This window comes from Hippopotamus amphibius, chromosome X (assembly GCF_030028045.1).
Source record: "Hippopotamus amphibius kiboko isolate mHipAmp2 chromosome X, mHipAmp2.hap2, whole genome shotgun sequence".
NCBI classification, from domain to species: domain Eukaryota; kingdom Metazoa; phylum Chordata; class Mammalia; order Artiodactyla; family Hippopotamidae; genus Hippopotamus; species Hippopotamus amphibius.
Window position 1 is genome coordinate 125,419,144 of NC_080203.1, and position 19,121 is coordinate 125,438,264.

A 19,121-nucleotide genomic window follows, 5' to 3' on the forward strand; every position below is an offset into this window, starting at 1 on the left:
GTAGAATGTAGACTCGGTAATAGAGGAGAGAACCAATAGGTATCAGTGGTGGCCTCAAACCAGCTGCAGAGATGAAAGCTATAGTACTGACTAACTTTCCTTATTAAGGTCTTTGCAGGAAAAGACACCAACCAGACTTGCAAAGAAGCTGTTCCCAGAACTTATATTATAAGGTGCAAGGCCAAGTGGCACAAAGGATGGATGCTCTGAGGCACCAGCCATATTCCCGTTAAGGACTGAAGTACCCATTTCCCCAACTGCTGGAAGTGCTAGTGGCTGATGGCCCTAGGCTGAAGAGCGTTGATTCACCCAATGAGTGGTCAGATGGAGGGCATAAAAACCAGGCCTCTCTTACCTAATGGCAGGGTAGTTCTAAAGCGCTATCTCAATTGCAAGGTTCCCTGAGAGGTAGACTGAGGCAGCATTGCAGCTCTTCAGTTTTTCCCTCTGCGTAATCATACTTCCTTCACTTCTTACCTGTATTGTTCCTTCCAGTTCTCTCCTGTAAAGTTTCTGCATGCAAATGTCACAGTCTCAGAACCATTTCCTCATGGAATCTGAATCACAACAAGCAAGTTTTCAAGTTAGGTAAAGCCCTCCAATTTTGTTCTTCTTTTTCAAGATGGTTTTGATAATTCTAGGTCTGTTGCATTAGCATGTCAATGTTAGAATGAACTTATCTATTTCTACCGTAAGCCTGTTGGCATTTGGATTGGAATGGTGTGGAGTCTGTGGATCAATTTGGGGCTGAAGTTAATCTTTTTCTATTTGAATATCCGGTTGTTCCAAGAATATTTTATTTATTTATTTACTCATTTACTTATCTATTTTTGGCTGCGTTGGGTCTTTGCTGCTGCATGCAGGCTTACTCTACTTGCAGCGAGCGGCGGCTACTCTTTGTTGCGCTGCGTGGGCTTCTCATTGCTGTGGCTTCTCTTGTTGCGGAGCATGGGCTCTAGGCACATGGGCTTCAGTAGTTGTGGCACGCGGCTCAATAGTTGTAGCTTGTGGGCCCTAGAGCACAGCCTCAGTAGCTGTGGCGCACAGGCTTAGTAACACCACGGTATGCGGGATCTTCCCGGACCAGGGATCGAACCCGTGTCCCCTGCATTGGCAGGTGGATTCTTAACCACTGCCCCACCAGGGACATCTTTCCAGGAATATTTGTTGAAAAGAGTATCCTTTCCTTCAGTGAATTACCTTGGCATGATCATGTCATCCGCAAATAAAAACAATACCATGTGAGATGCAAACTATTATGCAGAGAGCGGAGAAACAAAAAGGACCTACTGCATAGCACAGGGAACTACATCCAATATCCTGTGATAAACCATTAATGGAAAAGAATATGAAAAAGAATGTATATATGTGTATAACTGAGCCATTTTGCTGTGCAGCAGAAATTAACACATTGTAAAATCAACTATACTTCAATAAAATAAATTTTTTAAAAAATACAACATTGAGTAGAAGTTGTGACAGCAGATATACTTGCCTTCTTTCCAGTCTTTGGGGAAGCATTTGCTCTTTTGCCAATGAGTATGTTAGCTATAGGTTCCCACCCATGACCACCAAGTTGAAATACCATCTTTATTAAATACCAAATTCCCCTGTATTCATGGGCCTATTTCCAATGATCTGTCTTCTCCTACACCCGTATCACAATGTTTTCACCACTCTAGTTTTATTGGTCATTTTTATAACAGGTCAAAGAAGTTTTTCTTTTTTATTATTTTCTTGGTTATTCTCCACTTGTTTATTCTTTGAGATAAATTTTTAAAATATTTATTTGTGCAATATTTGTTGTTCTTCCATTTCCTCTTTCTTGATGTCTGTTAGTCAAATATTGTTTTATTATTCCATTTTAATTCCTCTGTTGACTTTTTATCTATGACTCTATTATTTTTAGTAGTTACTCTGAACATTATGATATGCATCCTGAACTTATCAGAAACTATGTAGATTTAACATTATACCACTACACATAAAATGTAAGAACCTTTTAACACTCAAATTCTATTACTCCTCCCTTGTTATTGTTGCGATATATATTACACTTATATATATTATTAATGCCAAAGTAAAATATTACTTTTGCTTTAAAGTCAGTTGTATTTTAAAGAAATTAAAATTAAAGACAAAAGAAAGATCCATTTACATTTATGCAAATATTGATCATTTCCAATGCTCTTTATTTCTTCTTTTGTATTTGAGATACCACTTGATGCCATTTCCCTTCAGTCTAAAGAAATTCCTCTTTCATTTCCTGCAGTTCACTTCCGCTTGGAACAAATTCCTTTGGCTTTTGTTCTTGTCCAAAAATTTTTTTAATTTCCTCCTTTTATTTTTAAAAAATTTTCTTTGGATATAGATTTGTGTCGGGTTTTTATTTTATTTATTTTTTACTGAATATAGAATTCTGGTTGAATTTTTTTTCTTTAGGCGCTTTTAAAATGTCATTCCAGGGACTTCCGTGGTGGTCCAGTGGGTAAGACTCTGTGCTCCTAATGCAGGGGGCCCAGTTTCGATCCCTGGTCAGGAAACTAGATCCTGCACATATGCAACTAAGAGTCCGTATGCATGCAACTAAGAGTCTGCCTGCTACAACTAAGAGTCCACATGCTGCAACTAAGAAGCCCACATGCCACAAGTAAAGATCCTGCATGCTGCAATTAAGACTCAGCACAGCCAAAATTAATTAATTAATTAATTTTTATAAATAAATAAAATGTCATTCCAGGGACTTACCTGGCAATCCAGTGGTTAAGACTCTGTGCTCCCTGTGCTGGGGGCACAGGTTCAATCCCTGTTCAGGGAACTAAGATCCCACATCTCACATGCCACACGGTGCATACCACACAGGCGTGGCCAAAAATGAAATAAAATAAAGTGTCATTCCATTGTCTCTGGGCAGCTATTATATTTGATCAGAAATCAGGCATAATCCATACCATTGTTTTCTGATGTGTCTCTCTCCCCCAAGTTGCTTTTAAAGATTGATTTTCTCTTTACCTTTGGTTCCCAGCAGTTTGACTATAATGTGCCTAGGTGTAGTTTTCTTTGTAGTTTTCCTACATAATGTCCACTGAGCCTCTTAGACCCATAAAGTGATGGTTTTCACCACTGGGAACTTTTCAGCCATTATTTCTTCAGACATTTTTTTCTGCTCCTTTCTCTCCATGCCTTCTCAGATATCAATTACACGTATGTAAGATCATTTGATATCGTCCCACCTGTCATTGAAAGCTACTCATTTTTTCTCAATCTTCTTTTCACCTTACTTTTCAATTTGGATAATTTCTATTGATTTCTATTTAAAATACATTTATCCTTTCTTCTGCCAATTCCAAGCTGCTGTTAAGCCCATCAGCGAATTTTTCATTTCTATTATTGTATTTTACAGTTTCAGAATTTCATTTGGTTCTTTTTTAGGTTTTATTTCTCTGCTTTAGTTTCCCAGCTGCTCACTCATTATAATAATTTTTTATTGAAGTTCTTGGATGTGATTATAATAGCTCCTTCAAAGTTCCTGTCTGCAAATTCTCATGTTTCTATTCACTGCTTTTTTTTCTGACCTTAGGTCACATGCTTCTGCTTTTTTTGCATATCTTATAATTTTTATTATATATTGGACATTGTAGATGACATGTTTTAGAGAATCTAGACTCTATTATCCACTATGAAATAGTGTTGATTTTTGTCTTACCAGGTAGTTAAATTACTGGCTGATAACCTTGAACTTCTGGAGGCTTGGTTTTACACTTTTATCAGAGTGGATCTGTTTTGATTTGTGCTTAGTCTTAGAATTGATTTTTTAGTCCTCTGACAAAGTTTTAGCACCCTGGGCATGGCCCTTCTGGAGTTTCAGTGGAAAATCCAATGTACTCGCCAAACCTATATAACCTGGCAGGACTCACACTCCAAACTCTATCTCCCTTGTTGTGAGCAGGAGCTTAAATCTCTGCCCACATTTTTCAGCTTTCCAGTTGTTGCCTTCCACTGGTATCCTTGGGTGCTCCCTCCTGATTCAGGGATCAGCCTAGTATGTCAGAGGAGATTGTACACACATTTGTATGCATATATGAGGTGCATTCATAAGATTTAAGGGGAGATTACATGCAGCCACCTCTGTGACTCCCTCCTTTCTAGAGTTTTATCTCTCAAATACCAGCCAGTCTTGCATCTCCTAATTTGGTCTTCTGACATCTCTAGCCAATATGATGTCAGCTTTCTGTTTGAGTTTTAGCATAGACTGAAGAATGCCTTTAGAGGAAAAGCTGTATAAACTTGATTCTTACCCAGTGTAGTTCCCTTCTTTCAAGAGTCAAATCCAATTTCTGCAGCCTTTTTGTCACTTTCTAGTGCCTTTAAATAGTTATTTTGTTAATACTTTGTCAAACATTTACAATTCATATATGTAGGAGGGTTAGTCCAATTCAAGCTACCCTGCCATCACTAAAACTGGAAATCCTCTATACATACTGTTTGGTAACTTGCTTTGTTCACCTGACAATTTAGCTTGAACATTTTCCTTTACAGTTAGGATTTTCTTCTATGATGTAATTTTTCAGATTTAAGCATAATTTTTTCAAACGAACCTCATTACATTTGTCTCTGAATCATGGAAGCTGCTAAAATACATAACTTTAGTTTCCTCATAAGATTATGATGATAGTCTGGTTTGAGGCACCATGGAGATGGTAAGAAAATATTAGGTAATCTTTCGTGGAAATTCAGAATTTCACAAACTATTCCATTGAGAGTTTAAATAACTTGTTTGTGATTTCTCTCTTCTGGCTGTACCTCAACTGATAGACCAACCTTAGGAATATTAAAAAACTGTGACTCAGGTTCTAAATGGAAACCTCCTCCAAAAAAGTAAATGTTCCTTGCACCTCTCAGATATTTTCATGTCTCAGCATGTACTCGCTTTACCCGCTAGTATTATCCTCATGGGAGCTCTAGGAAAAGTGTAAGGAAGAAAAAATTGACACTAACGGCAACCCTTTACCACACATCAGAGCCCACCATTACTTTATTTATTTATTTATTTTAAGCTCTTTGTTGGAATGTAACTGCTTTACACTCTTGTACCAGCTTTTGTGGTACACCAAAGTGAATCAGCTGTATTTATACACATATCCCTATATCCCCTCCCTCCCGCGACTCCCTCCCCCCCTCCCTGTCCTGGCCCTCTAAGGCATCACCCATCATCAAGTTGATCTCCCTTTGTTATACAGCAACTTCCCACTAGCTATCTATTTTATAGCCACCATTACTTTATATTTCAAACACGCTCTATGATTTACAAACACAGTAAAACAAGAGAGCTTGGCAGGATGTGCTAAGTCTGTGGGGAACTCTTCATATCTAATACTGACTTATAAAACCCTATCTATTCAGAGATAAACTAGGGTGCTTCTCTTAATATACTCTTTGGCAGCTCTCACCACTTAGAGTAGATAAAAATTTCAAGCATTAGTTATCAGCTCTGACAAGATGTATTTTCAGGTTTTTTTTTTAATTCTAGAGTTTTCTAGGCAGTTCCATCTCCTGGAAAAGAAAATATCTCTTTACAGTTTATGCCTGTGTTTATTATTCACCAATGGAGAGTAAAGAGCTGAAATGAAATGACTACAAAATCAGGTTTCTCTTCAGTCATCAGAATGTGGAACACAGCTTTTCCTGGATTATTATTCTGCTATTGGGGTTTCAGAAGTGGAGCTGGAGTGGTCTTTACTCAGGACACCTGAGCCCTTGCATTAAAAATCTAAGCATAATGGAAAATACAAGATTCCCCAGGCCTCAAATCATTAAGTACTCAGCATCAGACTCTACAAGCAACCTGCTGCATTTCTCTGTCTCTTGGATAGAAATGCTGGCTGAAAATTCAAGTAATAAATTTGACACATTATGCAATCATACTTATACTAAGCTGTTCTTAAAGGAAGCATATATTTTCAGGGACAAAAGGCATATTTGTCTTTATTATGGTCAACACACTCAGCCACATATGCTGATGAGTGGCTTAGACCAAACATACCACCACCTAGAGGTAAGGTAGCTGAATTGCAGGTGAGGAGGTCATTTCGTTTTGCTTTGTTTATGGATGAATAAAACACTTTTAATTTGAATCTTCAAACTTTAAGTTACCACCTTGTCCATGAGGAAAATCAGTCATCTCTCTGGTGACCACGAGAGTAGCCTGTACTCTCTGAATTTTTCAGGAGCTGTAATCCAAGCCCTGTGATTCTTAGAATTTTCCCAGCCTGCTCTCAGGAAAAAGCTTGATTCTTATGTACCAGAAAGATCTATAAGTACTCACTCAGCAACAAGAAGCACCTTGACATAAATAAGAGAGGTGGAGAAAAGGTGCAAATAATGTTTCTGCCAAAGGCAGAATGTACTGAATAGGCAATTAGTGACATTTGAAAAGCTGGAGGAATAAAAATGAAGATCATGACAGGAGAGTAAGGACAACTGATTAGGTAAATGAGACCCCCAAATAGGTAAAAATAGATGAAAGTTGGGTACATCAATGCTATGCAATAATCCCACATGGGTTATAAGAGAGAGAGAAAAATCTGAAATGGTTGTGGATAAAGGTGAAAGACAAGCCTGGGCATTAGACAGCAACCCAGTATAAGTGCTGTACTGCCACAAAGTAGTTCACATCAGTTTGCTGTTCCTAAAAGCGATGCCCATATGTAATTGAGAGAATGGACAGAAGGAAAGACCTCATTTGTTTCCAAGGAGTTTCTGGGCCTGTGTAGGTCTACAATGTAAAATGACATAACTATCAAATAAGGGTCTGGAAGAAGATTCCCTTCCTAAAAAGAAAGGAGTATGGCATTTAAGGAATGCCAGCTGTGAACCAGGAGCTTTATGTGGTATTTTGCTTAATTTTCTCAAAAAAAACACCTCTATTGTATTCATTTTAAACATATAAAACTGAAGCTTGACTATCCTTATTAAGCTCGTACTATGTGCAATGCATATGTGCACTTTACAAGCATTATCTTATTTTATCTTCATAACAACTCTTCAAGTAGGTGGTATTATCCCCAGTTTACATGTAATACAAGTAGTAGCTAGGATGACCCTTCCTTTTGAGATACATATAAGCTTGATGTGAACCTCCATTTCATGCAAAACCAATGGTAGTAGCCTCGTGATTTCTAAAACTTTCTTGGAGGCTTACTTTCTCATGATTTCCCCCACCTCTGAGATCCTGCTTCTGCTGAATGAATTTAGCTTAGTAACTGTGTGATCATTCCATTTTGCCCTTTTCTATTCAGTTCTACTCTAAACATTTGGCCCATTCCCTTTACTTAATTCACATACAAGCATACACACACATACATGTAAACACACACACACAAATCCACCCAAGCCATTTGTGTTTATAGCAAATTTTACCAAAGGTTTAGAAAGATAGAATAAGTGTACAACACAGTAACAGAAGTAACGGAACTAATATTATCTCTCCATGTTCCTAGAATCCTTTTGGCCACCCCAACACTTCATGTGGCCCCAACTTTTCTTACTGGCTCCTCTTTCCCCTTCTTCCTTACTTCTTCTCATCAGGGCCAAAAATCAATTAATAATTTCTCCCAAGTTCTTATAGAAAATGACTGGCCCTTCCTGTATTCTGCATTTCCTTTCCAGACCCTTCTCTGAGGCCTATAATTTTTCATAGCCAAATTTTCCATCAGGGTATTTTCCCAAGCAAGGAGAGTTCTGTCCCCAAGAGGAGTTGTGGTACCAGCTGACAAAAAATGCAGACAAGGGAAGCAAGCTTGAAGAAGTTTAGAAATTTGCCCCAGTGAGTAGTAAGTGACAGAATCAAGAGTCATTCGCTAGAGCTGCACAGTGGTACAAAAGCCACTAGCCTCATGTTGCTACTTAAATTTACATTGTACTTAATTAAAATTAACTAAAAGGAAAATTTTAGTTCCTCACTCTCACCAGCCATATTTCAAGTGCTGAAGAGCTCATGAAGCTGGTGGTTATTGTATTGGATGGTCCAGATGTAGAACTGTTCCATCATCCCAGAAAATTCTATCGGGCAGTGCTCCTTCAGATGCTGTACAATTCCCATATTCTGCTATCTCTTGCCCAGATGCTACCATTGAAGACGGTCACAGGTCCATCTTTTTATATTGGACTGCTATCTGATGTGCCATTTAGAAGTGGAAAAAAACACAGTGCAGAGTTACAAGTATGGAGTCGTTCAAAAAATCAGCCTCAGGACTTCCCTGGTGATCCAGTGGCTAAGCCTCTGTGTTCCCAATGCAGGGGGCCTCGGTTCGATCCCTGGTCAGGGAACTAGACCCCACATGCCACAACTAAGATTCCACATGCTGCATCTAAGACCTAGCACAGTCAAATAAATAAATAAATATTTTTTAAAAAGTCACCCTCTGTCAACTGTGGGAAGGCCACCTCTCACTCTGCACAGGTGTCCTATCTTTAGGTGAGGAAATCACCAGACCATGCTCTCCCGATGTTTCCACTGGCCCTAGAGGACTGTTGAGATTCCTTGTCTTCCGTAAACAAAAGTTTCACTTCGTAATCAAGGCACTGGACATTTTATGAACCTTACAGAAGTAGCAGGTCTTTTCAACAGTAGTTGTGTTTCCTGCTCCTGCTACCCACTTAAATGATCAAGCATAGCGGTCCCTGAGAGGAGGTGATCTTAATGGTGACACATTGGTAATAATGTGCTTAGCCTCTCCCTCTATAACAGTCCACACTGGATTCTTTCTGCTTTCTCTTAATTCTCTTGAAGTTTCTGATTCAGTTACTCAAACTTCCACCATTTCTCTCTCTCTCTCTGTCTGTCTGTCTCTCTCTCTTTCTGTGTGTGTGTGTGTGTGTGTGTGTTAATCAAGAAGGTGACATAATCAGATATGCCTTTTTAAAATTTTTTTCACTTTTTTAAATTGAAGTATAGTTGATTTACAATATTATGTTAGTTTCAGGTATACAGCATAGTGATTCAGTATTTTTATAGACATACTCCATTATAAGTTATGACAAAACAATGACTATAATTCCCTGTGCTGTATGATATATCCTTGTTGCTTGTCTACTTTATACATAGTAGTTTGTATCTCTTAATCCCCTACCACTATCGTGTCCCTCCCTATTTCTTCATTCTGAGCTTTGATAGCAGGAGGGATGATTCATCGGGATTGAATGCCTTTAAGCCAGTGGTTCTCAACTTGGCTACCCAGGACAGTCACCTGGGGAGCTTGGAAAAATCCCAGTCCTCAGGCTTTCTAAAAAGGAAAACTGAAATACAGCTGGAGTCTAGAGAATCCTCAGTTAGAGAATCCCTACACACTGGACACTTTTCCATTCATAATACAACTTTTCTGCCTCAAAATTAGTCTTTCTCCCAAGCACCCAACCCATTTGGTAACTGAGTCTGTGGTCCCAGCATCTTGCCTTATACGCTGTAGGTTCTCAGTAAATGCTTGAATGTGAGTGACTAATGTATAGAAGGATTCCTGTTTTCATAATTTGACATTCAAACATATTTTTAAATGTCTACTTTTTATAGTCAAAAAAGTCCCTTTTGTGACAATCAAATTAGTTCAGTGGTACATCTCTGCATACAAAAAGTGGTAAAGTAGAACTTAGGGAGATTATTTAAATTAACAGAAGATGGACCCTGCAAGCTGTCTAATTAATACATTAGGAATTAATGTCATTCCTATTTTAAATAAATTTTCTGAAGTAAGTGGGAGAGGCTGCCCAAACTTTCTTCCACATATTTGTATGAATTTTGCTCTCAAGTACATATAAACTAACCAGAAGACCAAAGAAAATAGAAACAAATGTTACTTTTGGACTTCCCTGGTAGCACAGTGGTTAAGAATCCACCTGCCAATGCAGGGGACACAGGTTCAATCCCTGGTGTGGGAAGATCCCACATGCCCCGGAGCAAAAAAGCCCATGTGCCACAATTACTGAGCCCACATGCCACAACTACTGAAGCCTGCACACCTAGAACCCCTGCTTCACAACGAGAGAAGCCACTGCAATGAGAAGCCTGAGCTCCACAACAAAGAGTTGCCCCCACTCGCCGCAACTAGAGAAAGCCTGCATGCAGTAACAAAGACCCAACACAGCCAATATATTAAAAAAATAAAATAAAGAAAGAAACAAATGTTACTTTTTTTCCAAGGGGATTTCCTTGAAGAAACCCTAGCAGTTTCAGAGCTCAGGGGGCCCTTGGCATTTATTAGAACTGCTGGTAGGTGGTTTATCTCAGGCTCGACCATGGATATTTCAGAAGCTCACAACTGCTAATGATTCAAAGATGCTCATCCAGGGATCCTGTAGAAAGGGACAATGGTTATTCCCAAGGAGGGAGATTTTTCCTCCTTTCCTTTTGCTTATGTTTCCTGTTTCTCATACAATTAAAAATTTATGATTAGGTAATAATAAATTCACATCGACCAGCTCAATAGTGAACATTGGGAGTTCTGTTTTTATTCAGATGGAAATTAGGACCTTTTCATCTCTGTTCAAAGATGGATTAGGTGGTCAAACTAGTGCTCACTACTTGGTTGGAATCCTTCTCTTTATTGGGAGCTTTCTGCAAGTTTAAACCTTTGATGATAAATATTAATCCATGATAGAATATTTTGTCCATCACACAAAATTTTCCAGTTGTATATTCCTTTATGAATTCTTCACGGATAAAGAAAGACTTTCAAAATGGATCTTGAAAGTAGCTTAAGAAAATAATCCAAACATTGAAATTTGGTATGCCAGGAAATCTATCTATAATGGTAAAAATTAAGAAACGAACATCCACACATAGAAGAGTGGGCTAGCAAATTATACTGTAGCCATTTGAAAGAATATTTTGAAGCCATTTTAAATGTTGATTATGAAGGATAGCAACCTGGAAAATGCATATCAAATAACATTTTTAAAAAAACAGTATACAATCAACACCACACTGATATGCCACTTCATACCCACAAGAATGACTAAAATCAGAAAGACAGGTAGGGACTTCCCTGGCGGTCCAGTGGTTAAGACTTTGCCTTCCAATGCAGGGTTTATGGGTTCAATCCCTGGTCAGGGAGCTAAGATCCCACATGCCTCACAGCCAAAAAACCAAAACATAAAAAAAAAAAAAAAAAAAGAAGCAATATTGTAACAAATTCAATAAAGACTTTAAAAGTGGTCCACATCAAAAAAAAACTCTTTAAAAGAAAAAAGACAGGTAATAACAAGTGTTGGTGAAAATGTGGAGAAATTTGAATACTCATACATTACTAAAGTGAATATAAAATGGTACAGCCGGGACTCCCCTGGTTGTCCAGAGGTTAAGACTCCGAGCTCCCAATGCAAGTGGTGTGGGTTCAATCCCTGGTCGGGGGACTAGGATCCACATGCCATATGGTGTGGCCAAAAAATTAAAAATAATAAAAAAATTTTTTTAAGTATTTAAATAAATAAATAAAATGGTACAGCCACTTTGGAATGGCACTTCCTCAAAAATGGCACGTGTCCTAGCAATCCCACTGCTAGATACAGACCCAAAAGATTTGAAAACGAGCATTCAAATACTTGTACACAAATGTTCATGGCAGCACCATTCACAGGAGCCAAAAGGTGGAAACAACCCAAATATCCATCATCTGATGAATGGATAAACAAAATGTGGTCTGTCCATGCACTGGAATGTTATGGAGCCATAAAAAGGAATGAAGTACTGATACCTGCTACAATATAGATAAACCTTGAAAACGTTATGCTAAGTGAAAGAAGCCAGACACAAAAGACCACATATTGAAATAATCCATTTATATGAAATGTCCAGAATAGGCAGATCAATGGAGACAGAAAATCTCTAGAGCTGGGAGTGTTGAGGGGAAACAGGGAGTGACGGCTAACGGGTCTGGGATTTCTCTGGACGGTGATGAGAGTGTTCTTGAACTGATTGTGGCAACAGTTGCACAACTCTGTGAAAACCATTGAACTGTGTACTTTGGGTGAATTGGATGCTATGTGAGTTATAGCTCAATAAAGTCATTATTAAAAACACACCTAGGGCTTCCTAGGTGGCGCAGTGGTTAAGAATCCGCCTGCCAGAATGGCCATCATCACAAAATCTGGAAACAACAAATGTTGGAGAGGGTGTGGAGAAAAGGGAACTCTCCTGCACTGTTGGTGGGAATGTAAGTTGGTACAGCCACTATGGAAAACAATGTGGAGGTTCCTTAAAAAACTACAAATAGAACTTCCATATGATCCAGTCATCCCACTCCTGGGCATATACCCAAAGAAAACCATAATCCCAAAAGAAACTTGTACCATAATGTTTATTGCAGCACTCTTTACAATAGCCAGGACATGGAAGCAACCTAAATGCCCATCAACAAATGAATGGATAAAGAAGATGTGGCATATATATACAATGGAATATTACTCAGCTATAAAAAGGGATGAGATGGAGCTATATGTCATGAGGTGGATAGAACTACAGTCTGTCATACAGAGTGAAGTAAGTCAGAAAGAGAAGGACAAATATTGTATGCTAACTCACATATACGGAATCTAAAAATGGTACTGATGAACTCAGTGACAAGAACAAGGACGCAGATACAGAGAATGGACTGGAGAACTCGAGGTATGGGAGGGGGCGGGGGGTGAAGGGGAAGCTGAGACGAAGCGAGAGAGTAGCACAGACATATATATACTACCAACTGTAAAATAGATAGTCAGTGGGAAGTTGTTGTATAACAAAGGGAGTCCAACTCGAGGATGGAAGATGCCTTAGAGGACTGGGGCGGGGAGGGTGGGGGGGACTCGAGGGGGGGGGAGTCGAGGGAGGGAGGGAATACGGGGATATGTGTATAAAAACAGATGCTTGAACTTGGTGTACCCCCAAAAAAAAAAATTAAAAAAAAAAAGAATCCGCCTGCCAATGCAGGGGACACGGGTCCGGTCCCTGCTCCGGGAAGATCCCACATGCCGCTGAGCAGCTAAGCCTGTGCACCACAACTACTGAGCCTGAGCTTTAGAGCCCGTGAACCACAACTATTGAGCCCATGTGCTGCAACTACTGAAGCCCACGTGCCTAGAGCCCGTGCTCCACAACAAGAGAAACCACGGCAATGAGGAGCCCACGCACCACAACGAAGAGTAGCCCCCACTCACCGCAACTAAAGAAAGCCCACGCACAGCAAAAAAAGACCCAACACAGCCAATAAAATAAATAAATTAATTTTAAAAAAAAACGAGTTGCAGGTATTAAATAAAAAAAAAACCACACCTAATGGGGATGTATGTGTAAATACAGCTGATTTACTTTGCTGTATAGTGGAAACTGCACAACATTGTAAAACAATTATATTCCAATAAATATCTCAGGAAAAAAAACACACCGAGTTATATGCACACTATGACTAGAGAAAAGCACATATGTAGAGAAAAAAATCAAATTTTAAAATGTTTTGTAATGTGATTATGTAAATATCATGACAGAAGTTTTTAATGAATCCAATGGAGAGCAATCAGCACAGGGATTTCCACATTAATTTTGTGAGCATTCCATACAGTCTTCAGTAAAGATTCATTTTATCAATTTCAAGCCAGACTTAGAACATCTGGAGATGAGGACTGAGGGAGTAGGAGGCGACTCTCCCTAAACGTCAAATGTAGGTGACAGATTAGAAAGCTTATTGACAAGGGCACAGTAGGTCTGCATTTGTATTAGAGATTTCTTGCGTTATGTCCTGAGCCCCTTCTCTCTTCTCCCTGCACCCTCCCTTGCAGTTTCATTCTCTCCTGTAACTTTGACTCCTTCTGAAGTCATGGTCCCCAAATCTATTTCCAGCACAGAACTCTTTCCTGACTTTCAGACTCCTGTAGCTATCTGCCTCTTGTTAATAATAAAGTTTATTAATAAACCAAGTTCATTGCCATTAACCCTCTTCTCTTAGAGTCGGCACTTGTAAGAGCATCTTTGACTTTTCTTTGACCCAATGCAAGCTTGTTTATTTGAGCACTCCACCTTAACACAAGGGTCATGTTAGCGGTAAGGTGCGAGGGGAGCGTGAAAGGTGGGGGGAGGAATTTAACAGTCTTCTGGAGGTCTGCCTCTTCTGAATTTCCACTTGGAATCCAAAACAAGTGCATGTTCCAAGACAACTCCACCCTGCAGCCCCTTTCCTGCTCCTGCCACCAAATCATGAAGTACTAACATTGAGATTGTCAAGAATAGGGTCAAACAAATCATCTCAAGGATGTCGGCAAGAAGCCATAAATGCTGCAAAATAGAAGGAGACGTATTTTGGAGATAATTCGCTCCCTGGCCCTGTGTTACTGTTCCACATGCGTTAGCCCATTTCAACCTCGCATCAACTGCAAAGTGAGTACTAATAATATTCATACCTTCAGATGGATTCAGGCAGGCATAGTCAGTTGCTCAAGGTTACACAGCTAGGAAGTGAGAGAATGCCGATTTGAGTACAGGCAGTCAGACTCTAGAGCCTCCCTCTGTAGATCAGAGTTCCTCCACCTCAGACTAGTGACATTTGGCACCAGATAATACTGTGCTGTGAAGGACGTTCTGTGTATTGTAGGATGTTTAGCAACATTTCTGGCCTCTACCCACTAGAGGTCAAAAGCAACACCCTGGTGGTGACAAATCAAAAATGACTCCAACATTGCCATATGTCTCCTGGGGGTAAAATTACTTCCAGTGGAGAACCACTGCTATAGATGGGAAAACAAACAAACAAACAAACCTAGCTTAGAGATGAAACTGCCAATCTATGATAACTAGTAAATAGCCCAACCTGTATTTAAATCTAGGATGACCTAATGCCATATGCTGTTACACTACATTGACCAATATGGCAGAAAAACCAAGAGCAGAGGAAAAAAAAAAAGAAGGAATAAAAGAAAACAACAGTATTCTTTTGGGATGATTTGCTTTTATTTAAAGCAAAAGAAACGGAAATGGTCCCTAAAGACTATTAAAGAAACAGACTGTTAAAGAGTGTTCAAGAAAGAACTCTAGTGTACTTAAGCTTAACTAAGAGTAAGCAAGGATATTCTGTAAAGCAGTGTTTTCCAAACTCAGCTACGTATTAGAATCACCTCGTGAGCTTTGAAAATACTTATAGCTGAGTCTCAGCCCCAAGAGATTCTAATTTAAATGGTCTGGGATGTGGCCATGATTTGGGGTTTTTTAAAGCTCTCCAAGTGCTGCTAGTGTGAATTCAAAGCTAAGAACCACTGCTATAAACAATTCAACTAGTACTTTCTTCCTATGGCATTTGTTTAGTTTAAAAGAAAACCAATCGTTACCTAATAAATTGAGTACATGCATTATTCTCAACAATTATTGAGCTACTGATCATCAAATTTGTAGATGTTCGTAGCATTCTATAGCCAGAAAGGAAAGTATTCTCTAGTTCCTAACTTTTTGGCTGTCATGTCTCCTGTCATCATATCCAACAGAAAATGAGCAAAAAAAGGTGGAAAGGATATTGATTATTTCATGATTTTTCACAACATTGTAAACATGTACTGGAAGAAATTTTTTTTTAATTTTATTTATTTATTTATTATTTTTTGGGGGGGTACACCAAGTTCAATCATCTGTTTTTATACACATATCCCCGTATTCCCTCCCTCCCTCGACTCCCCCCCCCCACCCTCCCTCAACTCCCCCCCCACCCTCCCCGTCCCAGTCCTCTAAGGCATCTTCCACCCTCGAGTTGAACTCCCTTTGTTATACAACAACTTCCCACTGGCTCTCTATTTTACAGTTGGTAGTATATATTTGTCTGTGCTACTCTCTCACTTCGTCTCAGCTTCCCCTTCACCCCCCCGAAACCTCGAGTTCTCCAGTCCATTCTCTGCATCTGCGTCCTTGTTCTTGTCACTGAGTTCATCAGTACCATTTTTAGATTCCGTATATGTGAGTTAGCATACAATATTTGTCTTTCTCTTTCTGACTTACTTCACTCTGTATGACAGACTGTAGTTCTATCCACCTCATGACATATAGCTCCATCTCATCCCTTTTTATAGCTGAGTAATATTCCATTGTATATATATGCCACATCTTCTTTATCCATTCATTTGTTGATGGGCATTTAGGTTGCTTCCATGTCCTGGCTATTGTAAATAGTGCTGCAATAAACATTATGGTACAAGTTTCTTTTGGGATTATGGTTTTCTTTGGGTATATGCCCAGGCGTGGGATTACTGGATCATATGGTAGTTCTATTTGTAGTTTTTTAAGGAACCTCCACATTGTTTTCCATAGTGGCTGTACCAACTTACATTCCCACCAACAGTGCAGGAGAGTTCCCTTTTCTCCACACCCTCTCCAACATTTGTGGTTTCCAGATTTTGTGATGATGGCCATTCTGATCGGTGTGAGGTGATACCTCATTGTGGCTTTGACGTGCATTTCTCTGATGATGAGTGATGTTGAGCATCTTTTCATGTGTTTGTTGGCCATCTGTATGTCTTCTTTGGAGAAATGTCCATTTAGGTCTTCCGCCCATTTGTGGATTGGGTTATTTGCTTTTTTGGTATTAAGCTTCATGAGCTGCTTGTATATTTTGGAAGTTAACCCTTTGTCCGTTGTTTCATAGGCAACTATTTTTTCCCATTCTGAGGGTTGCCTTCTAGTCTTGTTTATGGTTTCTTTTGCTGTGCAAAAGCTTTTAAGTTTCATGAGGTCCCATTTGTTTATTCTTGATTTTATTTCCACGATTCTAGGAGGTGGGTCCAAAAGGATCTTGCTTTGATGGATGTCATAGAGTGTTCTGCCTATGTTTTCCTCTAGGAGTTTGATAGTGTCTGGCCTTACATGTAGGTCTTTAATCCATTTGGAGTTTATTTTTGTGTATGGTGTTAGGAAGTGTTCTAATTTCATTCTTTTACATGTAGCTGTCCAATTGTCCCAGCACCACTTATTAAAGAGGCTGTCTTTTTTCCATTGTATATTCGTGCCTCCTTTGTCAAAGATAAGGTGCCCACATGTGTTTGGGCTTACTTCTGAGTTCTCTATTCTATTCCATTGATCTTCCTTTCTGTTTTTGTGCCAGTACCATACTGTCTTGATCACTATGGCCTTGTAGTATAATTTGAAGTCAGGAAGCCCGATTCCACCAACTCCATTTTTCCTTCTCAAGATTGCTTTGGCTATTCGGGGTCTTTTGCGTTTCCATACAAATCGTAAGATTTCTTGCTCTAGTTCTGTGAAAAATGCCATTGGTAATTTGATCGGGATTGCATTGAATCTGTAAATTGCTTTGGGTAGTACATTTTCACGATGTTGATTCTTCCAATCCAGGAACATGGTATGTCCCTCCATCTGTTTGTGTCGTCTTTGATTTCTTTCATCAATGTCTTAAAGTTTTCTGCATACAGATCTTTTGCCTCCTTAGGCAGGTTTATTCCTAGGTATTTTATTCTTTTTGTTGCAATGGTGAATGGGAGAGTTTCCTTAATTTCTCTTTCTGCTCTTCCGTTGTTCGTGTATAGGAATGCAAGAGATTTCTGTGCATTAATTTTGTATCCTGCTACTTTACTAAACTCATCAATGAGTGCTAGCAGTTTTCTGGTAGAGTCTTTAGGGTTTTCTATATATAATATCATGTCATCTGCAAAGAGTGACAATTTTACTTCTTTTCCAATTTGGATTCCTTTTATTTCTTTTTCTTCTCTGATTGCTGTGGCTAACACTTCCAAAACTATGTTGAATAGTAATGGTGAGAGTGGACACCCTTGTCTTGTTCCTGTTCTTAGAGGGAATTCTTTCAGTTTTTCCCCATTGAGAACGATGTTGGTTTTTGGTTTCTCATATATGGCTTTTATTATGCTGAGGTAATTTCCTTCTATGCCCATTTTCTGGAGAGCTTTTATCATAAATGGATGTTGAACTTTGTCAAAAGCTTTTTCTGCATCTCTTGAGATGATCATATGGTTTTTATCCTTCAATTTGTTGATATGATGTATCACATTGATTGATTTGTGTATATTGAAGAATCCTTGCATCCCAGGGATAAACCCCACTTGATCATGGTGTATGATTTTTTTAATGTGCTGTTGGATTCTGTTAGCTAGTATTTTGTTGAGGATTTTTACATCTATATTCATCAGTGATATTGGTCTATAGTTTTCTTTTTTTGTGCCATCTTTGCCTGGTGTTGGTATCAGGGTGATGGTGGCCTTGTAGAATGAGTTTGGGAGTGTTCCGCCTTCTGCAATATTTTGGAAGAGTTTGAGAAGGATAGGTGTTAGCTCTTCTCTAAATGTTTGATAGAATTCGCCTGTGAATCCATCTGGTCCTGGGCTTTTTTGTGTTGGGAGATTTTTAATCACTGCCTCAATTTCCGTACTTGTGATTGGTCTTTTCATAGTTTCTATTTCTTCCTGGTTCAGTCTTGGAAGATTGTATTTTTCTAAAAATTTATTCATTTCTTCCAGGTTATCCAATTGATTGGCATATAGTTGCTTGTAGTAGTCTCTCATGATCTTTTGTATTTCTGAGGTGTCCGTTGTGACTTCTCCTTTTTCATTTCTAATTCTGTTGATTTGCATCTTCTCCCTTTTTTTCTTGATGAGTCTGGCTAATGGTTTATCAATTTTGTTAATCTCCTCAAAGAACCAGCTTTTAGTTTTATTAATTTTTGCTATGGCTTCCTTCCTTTCTTTTTCATTTATTTCTGCTCTGATCTTTATGATTTCTTTCCTTCTGCTCACTTTGGGGTTTCTTTGTTCTTCTTTTTCTAATTGTTTTAGGTGTAAGGTTAGGTTGTTTATTCGATCATTTTCTTGTTTCTTAAGGTAGGACTGTATTGCTATAAACTTCCCTCTTAGAACTGCTTTTGCTGCATCCCATAGGTTTTGGGTTGTTGTGTTTTCATTGTCATTTGTTTCTAGATATTTTTTGATTTCCTCTTTGATTTCTTTAGTGATTTCTTGGTTGTTTAATAGTGAGTTGTTTAGCCTCTATGTGTTTGTATTTTTTGCAGTTTTTTTCCTGTAATTGATATCTAGCCTCATGGTATTGTGGTCTGAGAAGATGCTTGATAGGATTTCAATTTTCTTGAATTTGCTGA